A 12,219-nucleotide genomic window follows, 5' to 3' on the forward strand; every position below is an offset into this window, starting at 1 on the left:
CACACACACACACACACACACACACACACACACACACACACACACACACACACACACACACACACACACACACACACACACTGATAACTGCTTGTGAAGGGTTTTGTTCCTTCATTTTGAGATTTATTTACCCACCTATATCTTTATCTGTGCTGCTCACTGATATGAAGCTGTGGAGGGAGTAGAAATATTTCCAACTATCTGCTCAATGTATCTGCCTCCGCCCAAGAAAAACACTGTTGTGGGATGTACAGTCTGTGTGTGTGTGCGTGTGTGTTGGAGGCGGGGGCTCTTCTTCCTACTGTTTTATTGCCTCTGCCATGTATTCACACGTTCTTATGGGCTTTTCCAATTTAACCACTGGTTAGGAAGTAATGAAGGGAGATAAGGAACATTGATAAGCATGGATACGTCCATCAAATGGAGAAAAACTCACACTGGGTGCTGTGTGTGCTCACTTCACAGGCGTTTAAAACAATTACAGTGTTTTTAGAGCGTTTCCAGCCTGTGTTCTGAATTATATTAAGACATTTGTTTCATCCGAGTGTGCAGGTGGGATTGCTCTACAGTTTCAGAGCTGGGATTGTTCATTAATTGTTTTATTTTATTTATTTACATGGTTTTAGGCTAAAACTGTGTGCAGATTGCTTATCTGCACTATGCTTGTTAGTGTGGGTCCTGGGATTGTACCAAAGGTTTCCAGCGGTCCTAAGAGCAGGGAGAAAATGGTCCGTCTTCACTCCAGAAGGAAGGAAACCACGGATAGGCCTGACCTTTTCGGTGTGTCAAGCAAAGGTTAGAAGTCTCCATTGGCCTTAAAACAAATGCACTTGTTTGCCATAATGGAGGAGGCCCCTTACCTTTTTTGAGCCAAGGACCAGGTCTGGTCCTTAGAGACTTCCCTCTGATGGAAATCTTTGCACACATACACTGAGTCTGCTGTCTCCGCCGCCTGCTTTGCCATATAATCACGTTCAAGTAAGTGTCACGCTCTTCTGTATCAAGCAAACAAAACTCAACATGCTTTCCAAAGGATAAATGTGCCACATCATATTTCACATTATGGCTATCCTTTTCGTGTCATCTCAGGAGGAGATGAACAGGGAGTCAAACAGTCAACATCACGATAAGCACGCATGCGAAGTCTGAAATAGATACGTGATCAGCCACGTAAGACCCCCAGCAAGGAAATCGCCCATCCCTTATCCTCTGATGAGATGTTCTATAGAAATCTCATAAATATTGGTAAGGCACTCTGTCTGGGGCCTATAGACGTATTGTAAATCATGCAAACACATATGACCGCTTGTAATTCACACATTTGTATTCATAAATGTGATTTTGTATTTAAAATATGACTCATAAAGTGTGATTTATGGAAATTGACAGATCATATGTGATTCCTGAATTAAATCTCATCCAGATCGCACGTTTTATGTCCTTTCCTCTCCCCTGTCTCTCCTTGCCTGAGAAAGAAGCCTTGACCATGCAGGTAATTTACAGTGTTATGGGACGAGTGCAAAACATGCTGTAAATAAATAAGACTCGACCCGTTTCATTTTAGGACAGTGGGGAGGTCAGCTGTCCCCCCCCCCACCACCACACCCAACCCGGCCCAACCCCCAAAACCTCACCCTGCTGCCCAGCTAACACAGTGATGTCCCATCACTGGGTGCGTCGGTATATCACCAGGAGGAAGGGGACCACAAATGGGGCAGCAAGCTACACTCTGCAGTCCATTTGCTAATTTCAATATGGTGTCCGTCTGCACGGGTATGGCCTTGGGCACAGTAGCAGTCCCCCTCAGTTCACTGCCGCTCCCCCGTCTCTCCATTGTGTCCCTTTGACCTTGCACTCAATCACAAACAGACTTCACACACATATTGACAGCATGAGAAACTGAACACAATCCACAGCACACAAAGAAACTCTGGGGTAAATAAAAAAAAAAGATCCATGTATTCATTTTAGTTTAGTGCCACTTATGCAAGTTTTCTTTTTCTTTTTTTAATGGAGCAATTAAAAGCGCCTCTTATTGTCAGACTAAGGCAAACAGAAATCTACCCGAGCCTGACAAACATCCAATATTTTTAGTGTACATGCTCTTTTTTTCTTTGTGCAGTAAGAGCTCATGTATCTGCGAGGCGTTTTAGGACACATTCAACGTAATTAATGAGTGAGCAGTCAGAGGATGAATAATTTTAGAAATCCCTGTGACCACATCGGTGAGTATGTGTGTGAACTGCAGCTTGTCTCTTGGCCCCAGCAGCGCAGACACACACCGCACATACCTGCATTTGAATTACTGTGACTTGCTCAGTGACACGGCTATGATCATTGCCCAGGAAACTGGTTTCTCTTACTGCTTCTCACAAACTTTCAAAGACAGACAGAAAAACTTAATTTGAAAAATTAAATGAAACTTTTTCCTGCGATCACATCACATTGTTTTGTCCTCAGTGCCCAGCACGTCTGCCTGCCTGCTATTTAAAGCTTTACTGGTTGATGAATCGGGATGAAAACATCTCCTGTGAAATATCTTTTACGCTTGTTGCAGTTTGCGCGTACCCACAACCTCCTAACTTATAAGTGTCTGTACATGTTCTCTCATCCTCCCCTTTCATTTCATCTGTGTGTGTGAGTGTGTGAGTGAGAGAGAGCGTAACGAGAGTTCATGTGTGTGAGGGATAGGTGTTAGAGCAGAAGCAGAGGGAATATTACACAATCCTCTGTGCATTATTGTAATTAGATTTCCCAGGATAGCTCAATTAAGTCATACCGCTCCAGGGACCCGGTGGTTTGTGGTTTGACACTCACCCACAAGGGGTCCAGTGTATTAAGTAAGGCAGAGAAACACAACTAAAATGGTCACTATGGCCATTTAAATGTTTTTTCTTCCTGAAAACGGCAACACTTTTGGGTTTTTTGTTTTAACATGGAGCAGGTAAAGGTTGAGCCTACACCACAGCACAGGATGATGGACGGCGCACAGTTACCGGAGAAGAGCCTTGTAATGTAATGTAATGCATATTCTAATGAGAAGAGCTCCATCTATGGACCACCTGTTGAACTGCATTCATGATAAAATCCTGTAAACCCAGCTTGGTGCTCCCGGTGTGTTGGGGGAGCAGAAAGGCTTGTGTGGGGCAATTTCAGATTTCAAAGCTTTATTTTTAGCAGCCACGGGATAAATCTGATGGACACTCAGTATTACTGTAGAGGTCAGCCTTTAAAGGGCCCTCCTGGCTTCCTGTGATTATTTATTTGTATGAATGCAACAAACATGAATATGTTTGGAGGAATTGCATGTCATGTGTGGTGACAAAAGGAGATTCAGCACTTTTGATGATATGTGGTTACATTACTGGTCTCAAGGCTGGCGCCGAGTTTAAATGCTCCAGTAACATTTCCTTTTATTTATATCCGCAGACCTTGGCTGAAATAAATGAGTTGAGACAAGTGTGAGGGGCCGGTGTTACGAACAATTTCTTCCTGACATCGGGAAACGAGTATGCGCAAGACATTCAACTCTTTCACTGCCAGTGGCTGACAGGCCGTCCCGGCTCGGCAGCAGGAGGCCTCTTAAAAAGATTCAATGTCGGCATCAACGTGAAAGTCGTTGTGTCATTATCTTAAATCTTAACTATCCAGCAGGATGAAAGTGTGAGAGACAACCATATCTGTCAGGGGTCGGCAGGAGATGTTTTATTCTCTGTGTACAGTGAGTGCCCCCTCTCACACGCTGAGATTAGCAGTCCCAACCGAGGAAGTCACTCTATAAGGGTCATTCTGCACCCTGCCTTCAATTTACTGCCACTTTTAATATTCTGTCATAGTTAAATTTTTTATTGCCCTCTTTTACGACCATATCCTTATGTCCCGTGCTTATGAACTTTTCTATGCAAATCACTCACTTGAATCAAAAATGAAGGCCCGTGCTCTTTGTTTTCAGGCAGCTGAGGCATCAAGAAAATCAGAAGCTTCTTGTCTTCTGTGCACAGTTTCTGCAAGCCCACCCCGTTTCTGAGACAATGTGTGGTCCGCTGGATGGAAGGGGACAGCTGTCCAGACAAAACAACTGAGGAACAGTGTCAGATATTAGGAATTCAAAATTACGTCAACTCGACGCTGTGTTTGGTTCAAAACATTTTTTTCCCCTTTAGTAATAGTGTATGAGTCTATTGTGGGAGCAAACAACACAACCTGAGCTGAATGCAGTGCTTCCATCTCATGTTTTTCTCTCTCTCTCTGTAACGGTGCACATGGGCTCACGGGGGACTGGTTTCTCTGAGCTCAACATTTGTACTTCCTTCACCTCGCTGTATTTTCACACTCTTCTTGCTCCCTGACAACTGCCCCGTCTTGTTTTCTCTTCCTTTGAGGCTTGACAGGCCAGCGGGCATCTGTCCCTCTTGAAGAAAAAAAAAAGAGCGGCGAAGAGGATGAGCCAGAGATTTACGGCTGCATCGATCTGCCACCCGGAGGATGAAGTTTATGAAGTTTATGATTTTGTCCTCTTTATAGGTTACAACGTTAAATGCAGAGAGCCGTGCCTTTTGATATGCCAGAAACATGGATCATACCATCTGCCACGTGGAGGAGGAGACTGGCGTGAGACTGAGTGGTCAGCAAGGCTGGACTATTGTCCTGGTGCCATGGTGACTGGGACCAATCGATACTGTATTAGTTTGATATGGATACGAGTTGGTGGATGCCTCTCTCCACACTCACACACCCACAAGCACACATGGACTTTTAATGATAGTTATCTGATTGGGAAAGGAGCATCGAGGAGAGGGCAGACCCCACCAGGGTGATGTGTGGATGTGCAGGGGGCCTCTAAGTGCTCGTGAATGGCCCTAATGAGGGTGGCAAATGGAGACATAAAGAGGGAATGGGTACACTTTTCACTTTAGCCTGACATACCGTTGCTGCCCCCTAAAGCCCTTGAGGGGGCATTTGTAGAGGGTGCAACCATGCTTCAAATCCTCCTCCTCCTCGGACTAATTGTTGAGGATATTGACCTTGGGAAGGAGGAGAGAACGAGGGAGGGGAAATTGGGTGAAGGGTTGAGGTGGCTCACAGTTCATGCCGGTTGCTTGACCTACAGCTAGGCCAGCTCAGTGCGGCCCACACACATAGTTTACAGTCTCAATGATGTTTGCAACCTTTGTGGAATCAAAGGAGTGCAAATAACATCACATTCAAGAACATGGCACCAAATCTGTTGGAATCAATCACTCCATTTTCTGGCCTGATTTTTGCGGCACTTTATTGATTTTAAACACGAACGCAGCACTATTGAATGCATGAAGCCGAATGTGGGGGTCTCACACAAACATTCCCTTCCCCTGTCCCTTGCCCTGACCCTGATCTGCGTTAGACAAGTTCACCATCCCGTTCTTCTTCAACACCCAGTCAATGAGTGTCAATAAGCTGGATTGTCTGGGCGACAGGGGCTCGAAAGGGAGTCGATGAGGGGCTGAAAAGCAGGCTGCTTTGTTTTAGTAATGATGGCTTAAAAGAACGCCCGTAGGCCCTTCCCATATGGAAAAGAAATAGTAAAAACTTATATGTGATTACTCATGAAAGTGGCCACTTTCTCATTACTTTCATATATTGTTTTAGTAAGTATACAAAACATACAAGTTTCATTATATAATTCTTCAAGGGATCTTATATCTGTTTTCACTCTTATATGCTTTTCATACAAGTTTCACACAAGACAGATACAAACTTTATAAGATTTATATATATCTTTTCCATATGGGTTCCGTTAAACCAGAGCCTCAACTCAAACAACAAGCTTACATCAATAAAGGGACAATAACACATATCTCTAGTACGGCTTCATCCTTAAAACATTTATGACACGCAGTTTTGCACAACCTCTTCAGATATTATTTTGATGCAACTTAAAGTGTCAAGCCCAAAGTTCACAACGTCCTCATCCAGATCAAGGGTTGCAGGGTCTTATTTCTCAGTGCCAACTAAGAAATTAGAAATCCAGCACTAAAACCTTTCCTTTTTATTTTTCATGCTGATTAATTGCCAGCTTAATGGCATTTTATAATGTTACATTAACACTTTAACGATTTAATACTCTTGGTTCTGCATTGTAATATCCAAAGTTCATTAGAAGTAAATCATATCTCATTACTGATCATGCTGGAGTTATTGAAATTGTAATTCTGATTTATATTACACCGAGATATACGGTGTAGCAAGAAAAGCCGTGGATGCGGATGCAAATGTTTGATCAGAGGTGACTACGCATGAGCGTGCACATGCAACACAGCATGTATTCACACCACGGGAACTTAATGCACGCTTATGCTGATTGCACATGAAAAAGCAAGGGCGGCCGTGTGTCTGTGCTCCATGCATGGTTTTTAACCACTTACGTACTCGTTCCGTTGCTTTAATAAAGATGTTTACATTGCATGGCCTCCTGCTGGGAAATCACCTTTCAGTGCCGTAATTTTTCCCAACTGTTAATTGTCATTTTTCTCATTTAACTGTCTCATATACTCCTGCTCACAGTGTTAATTTTACTATGTATAGACACGGCTTAAAGACATAACAAAACACTATGATGAAGTTAATCACGACAGGCGTATAAAAGAGAGCTGCGGTGATATATTTATTACATTAATATGTGAGGTGTTGCGGGAAAAAAGAATAATGTTTTCAATGGATCATTGCCCCTGTTAACATTTAGCCTAAAGACTGCTTTGACCACTTGCTGTGCTGTACTGTATGACTGCAAACAATAGCCTTTTTACAAGAAAGCACTCCTCCCTCTCTCTATGACAGGCTTTTATGGTGTGACAGTTGCACTATACCTCCGCAATTACTTTTCAATTAGCACGATGAACATTTCCAACACTGCGGCACAATTATTTTATAGCCCAGTGTCTTAGCCCATTAATGGTGCTACCAACAGCATGGGAAGTGATAAACCATCTGGCCAGGCTCCCAAAGAGATAGAGCACACTTAATGGAGTGAAAAAGTAAAAGCAATTAATGTCACATTAATATAATGATAATAATGCCTTCCCTTACAGCTCTGGCAGGCAGAGCAGGATACTGGGACAGGGCTTTCATGAGTGCTGCAGAGCTGAGGACAGGAACTCTGCTGGGACTCTGCACAGCCCCAAACAACCCAGAGGATAGGGAAACAACCTCACTGCTCCTCCAGCTGGAACATGAATGGAAAGAAAGTCCTGGCAAGGGAGGAAAAATGTGAATGGAGAGGGAATCGGATACAACAGCAAGAAACGAATCCTGTTAGATATTTAATTCCTGTACAATTAGGGGAATTCATAAGCGGGCGATTGGTTTGAAGAATGTTTATGTCTATTGAAATATTCCTCCATCAATTTGAGTGTTTACATCTATCAAAGGTGACATTCCCTCAAAGGCGTATTAGCGCGTGCACCTGCAAACGTGTGTGTGTGTGTGTACATGCTCAGAAACATTAATGGGGTTCATTTTATTTAAGCCTGTGTGTGTGTTGCGTGTGTGTTTGTGCGTGTGTGGGGCAGTGCCTGTCTCACGAGCAGCTTCCCTGTCCTATCTCCTGACCCCTCTGTGTTCCCGCCGCCCTGCTCTGTTTGTGTTAATTCCTCTACATCTCCAGGGTGGCTTACATTAGAATATCTTAACCACTGGGCTGCATTAGCATAGTGTGATGGATGCCGCTGAATCTCCATGCCAGATAATGTCCACATTTTGCATTTTAAACTAAGCTGCGCTATGGACGTGCTATCCATTTTCACAGGGGGAAATTAGGTCCTGGTGGGAGAGCGCCTGGCACTCTGTCATCCCAAGCAAAGCTCCCTGCCCAGGTTTTATGACACCTCTGGGGCACCATACAGAGACAGGTTGAGGGTCATTGTCTAGCACTGGTCAGCTGTGATGTCACATAAACACTTCGTAAACTTGGCTGTCAGTTTACTCCACTTGTTTGTTTTTTTAAAGCTCACCAAAGTTGGGGATGGGATTGTTGTGTAGCGTGCACCTGCAATATTCATGCCTTTCTGTATGGTCCACCTGTCCGCCAGTCTTTCTGCAATGCATCCTGTAATTCTTTCCATGGAGTTACTTGCAAGCGGAGTGTGATAAATCATGCATAATTTCCATTTTAATCCTTACAGTCCAACAGATGACTTGCGTGCACATGTGTCTGTGCAGTCAGACTGCCTTGGCTTTGAGGGAGTGTTGATTTCCGTTACGAGGCTGTCTCAGCCTGCGGCAGTTGATCAATAGGAATAAATCAGTGGGCTCCTTTATATGACATGAGATAGTTGTACATTTATAAGCCTCTTTATGAGATAAGATCTCAACACTTGAGATTGCATCATCCACGCTGACACACACTCGCATGCAGTGCCAGGTTCTCGGTGCTTATTAGGCAGCAGAATAATGGCATATCTGTATACTTTGCCTGAGGTGTGATATTCCTCAATAAACATCCACAGACGGATTTTATCACTTTTATCCTTATTGACAATGCTAACAAATGTTCCGACGGTGTTTTATAAAGCATCAGCCTTTAAATCAGATTGCACAAGCTAAAGAAATTAATTTTAAAAAATGACAACACTATGATTATGAAGGGTCAGATTGCATTACAGTAAAGAGCTGGATGGTTTTCACCAGTATATAAACATCACTTATATACATAAGCCTGTGCAATGACTAGCTCATTGATTAGTCGTCTCCTTGCTTTTTCTTCACACAAGCATGAAAGGCATTGCTCTGCAGCCTAATAATTCCGTAATGTTCTGCTAATTACGTTTGACTAATTATGAGTCTTTTATGCGGCAATATAAGCTGGGAGTTTCCCCTATTATTACAATATAGGTCCTGGCTGTGCTTCATTGATTCACGATTGCACACCAAGGTCTCTGCTTTCTGTTTGTTTTGTAATTAAATATTAGCTTTAACCACGTTGAGGGTAGGGAAAAAGGGGGGTAATTAAACTATTACACCCCCACGCACCCAATGACCGCTCCAGAATGTGATCAAGTGAGACTCAAGCTTTAATTAGATGCTTGGACATCACTGGGTTTTTTTTCCCAGGTTAGGAAAACCCAGGCAGGATGCTTTCAACACCAAGCACATTGACTGAGCTCAAATTACATCCGCCTTTAAATAGTGGATTGATTGGGGAAAGGATAGGCTGTCTTTACAAGCTAAGTATTTCTGAATAGAGCTGCAGCATATATCTCCTCTACTGCCCTTTCATATTCCCCCATAAAAAAAGGGCTCCGCTCAAATGGAGTGGGGAGTACGTGAAAAACAGAAGTGATTCAGATGTTTACAGTTTAATGAAAAAAAAGAAGGAGAAGAATCCATGACCCTAAAAAGTGAGGGTATCCTGCAGCTTTGTTATGCTTTGTGGGGCATTTTCCAAGCCTAGTTTAGGTGTACTGTAAATCAGTCCAAAACCTTTTTAATGAGTATAATTTCTTCAAGACATGAAAATCATGTGACTAAAAGGCTGTGGTCATCATTGTCGTGAGACCTCGACCAACGATTATCAAATTTGATAGTGCATGCAACTATCTTTTGGAACCATGTTGTTCCAAATGTTCCCTTCAAAATACCCTCAGAGAGGTAGAGAATCTGAGCTAAGGCATATTGAAGCTCTCCCTTTTTTGTCGCGCTTTGGCCTTAACACCATAGCAGGACACCTAATGTTGTTGTTGGTTTTTTCCTTTAATTTGTCACCCGCCCGTAATTGAACAACACTTGTGTAGATGAAAAGGAGGGGGCCAGCGCCGTGGCAAAGACAGGATGTCTCAACAGAGAGTTCGAGAGAGGAATGTGCCGGGAAAGGTGTGTGCATGTGTGGGTAGGTGTGAGCATGTGTGTGTGTGTGTGTGTGTGTGTGTGTGTGTGTGTGTGTGTGTGTGTGCACGCGCTGGGGTGGGATGGGGGTGGAAAGCAAAGTGCCACTGTGCTCTCTCTCTCTCTCCACAGATGATGGATAGCAACAGTGGGGAGAACAAAACCAAGCATTCCTCATGCTGTCACCACAATGAAACAGGGACATAACAGGATTTGGTCACAATGCGAACGGAGCACTTCAGAGAGATGCCAGGCCATCATGCCACTTCTACTGGAAGTCAAAGACTCCATCCATCACATATAACGTCCCCTTAGCATTTGACTGGGGCTGGCGCTGCTGTCTTCCATGGGACTTCCCAGTCTAACTTGCTAGCCTGTGTGATGGATTTATTTCCCTGCCCATTGTTTAGCTTCTGTTGTTATTCTATTGAGGGAGTTGTGAATTGGGTGTGCAGAACAGTTCATGTAACATATGCAAACACAGGAGATAAAATTAAAATTAAAAACCTGTCTCTTCTTGAGTCAGTTTAAAGTATTAATAATAATTTGTTAGATAGATGAGAAGGTCACCATCCCATTGGTTGATTAGTGAGCTTTGAATCTGCTGGTAGCCAGATATGGGTTTTCAGTCAGGCTATATTTTTTCCTCCATTTCTTATTCTTATTGTAAGCTAAGCCAAACAAGTAACTGTATATAAAAGATGGACATATTTGGTGGTCTGAAAACTGAAACCAGGGCAGAAATGTTGTAAAATGGCATTCATATGCTATTTCAATTCAATTCACTTTCATTCTACTTATATAGTGCCAAATCACAGCAACAGTTGCCTCAAGGTGCTTTTTATTGTAAGGTCAATACCCTACAATAATATAAAGAACACAGAGAGAACCCCAACAATCATAAGTCACGCTATGAGCAAGCACTTTGGCGACAGTGGGAAGGAAAAACTCCCTTTTAACAGGAGGAAACCTCCAGCAGAACCAGGCTCACGGTAAGAGACACTCTTCAAATCAGTTTCAGCAGCCATGGCACAACGTGCCAGGAGACGAAAATTGGAAGGTGAACGACCTTTTGTCACACAGTACTGTGTGAGGTACTGCATGATGGGTATAAAAAGGCCCTTAGTGTGTCGCTATCTTGTCTAGGATATGTGCATGCAGGGTCCTCAGGTTCTCAGCCTCACTTTCCTCGCAAATAACAAAAAAAGTTTGCTAAGATTTTTATTTTTAAACAAAAATCTTGCACCCTGATTATTATCATAAAACAAAGAGCGATGACTGTTACACCTGTCTTTTATTTACAGTCTAATGGGACAGCTGTGACAGTACCATCTACCTTATCATGTAATATTTAGAAAGCAAACAAATATTATTTCCCGAAAGTATGAAAATATAATTTGAAGCAAACTTCAAGTTTAAGATGCATAAGAATTATTTAGCATATTCTTCTTTATACCATTTAGTGATTTAATCACTATTATATATATATAATTTCTATTGATGGGTGTAGTCCGTGCAGCGCAGTGCTAGCAGGTGTTTCCCCTTGTGTCCCGAGCTAAGAGATCAGCTCTATCTATAGTCATGGGCTGTGCTCCTGTCTGTAATGTGAAGCCCCCCAATCACACCACACAAAACGAGGACCCTGGGGGGGGGACAGCACTTACCGCCGAGCTCCGGAATGGGCGGCATCGAGTGATAAACCCGATTGTGTAACACTCCTGTATGTGATAATGTGAATATTGTGATGTGAGGAGCAGCTGGGGGTGTGGGTTCTTGGAATGAGTGATTGGAGGAGGGGAGTTGCATTCTCAAAATTAAAAATTGTAGCCTATTAGTCTGTGTTTGGTAGCTGAGCACGCACCCATGCCTAGCACGCCTGCTAATAGGAAAAGATGTGTGGAAGTGTATGATTTATGGTTGCACGCAAGCAGGGGTGGAATAATTTGGTGCAGAACGGGTACTTACTGAACGGCAACAACTCGGCTACTTATCCGTACTTTCTGGTGATAAATTAGCTCTTGTTTAAAGTAGCTGGAGACCCATTTTTCATTTTGATTACTACACTTGATATCTCTTTCTTTCTTACTCTCTCTTTGTCAGCAGTGGTTCTTAGCATTTTTTTTGTGTGTGTATATGGTTCGGTGTATGGTTTATGTGTGTATTCAGTCAAGCCGCTGGTCCTTAAGCCCTCAGTGACTAGACACTGCAGCACACTCTCATGTAAAAACAAGGTAGCGTTCCTAATTACGCAGAAACGCAACATGGTCAGAGTGACATGGCTTTTCTCATTGACCGTGAGCTGTCCTGCTGCCAGCTGGATGCAGGGCTCCTGTCAATCAGTGGCTGACCCCTGCCGGGACC

The sequence above is a fragment of the Haplochromis burtoni genome, unplaced genomic scaffold, assembly GCF_018398535.1.
Source record: "Haplochromis burtoni strain Fernald_Lab_line unplaced genomic scaffold, NCSU_Asbu1 Contig_16, whole genome shotgun sequence".
Taxonomy (NCBI): Eukaryota; Metazoa; Chordata; class Actinopteri; order Cichliformes; family Cichlidae; genus Haplochromis; species Haplochromis burtoni.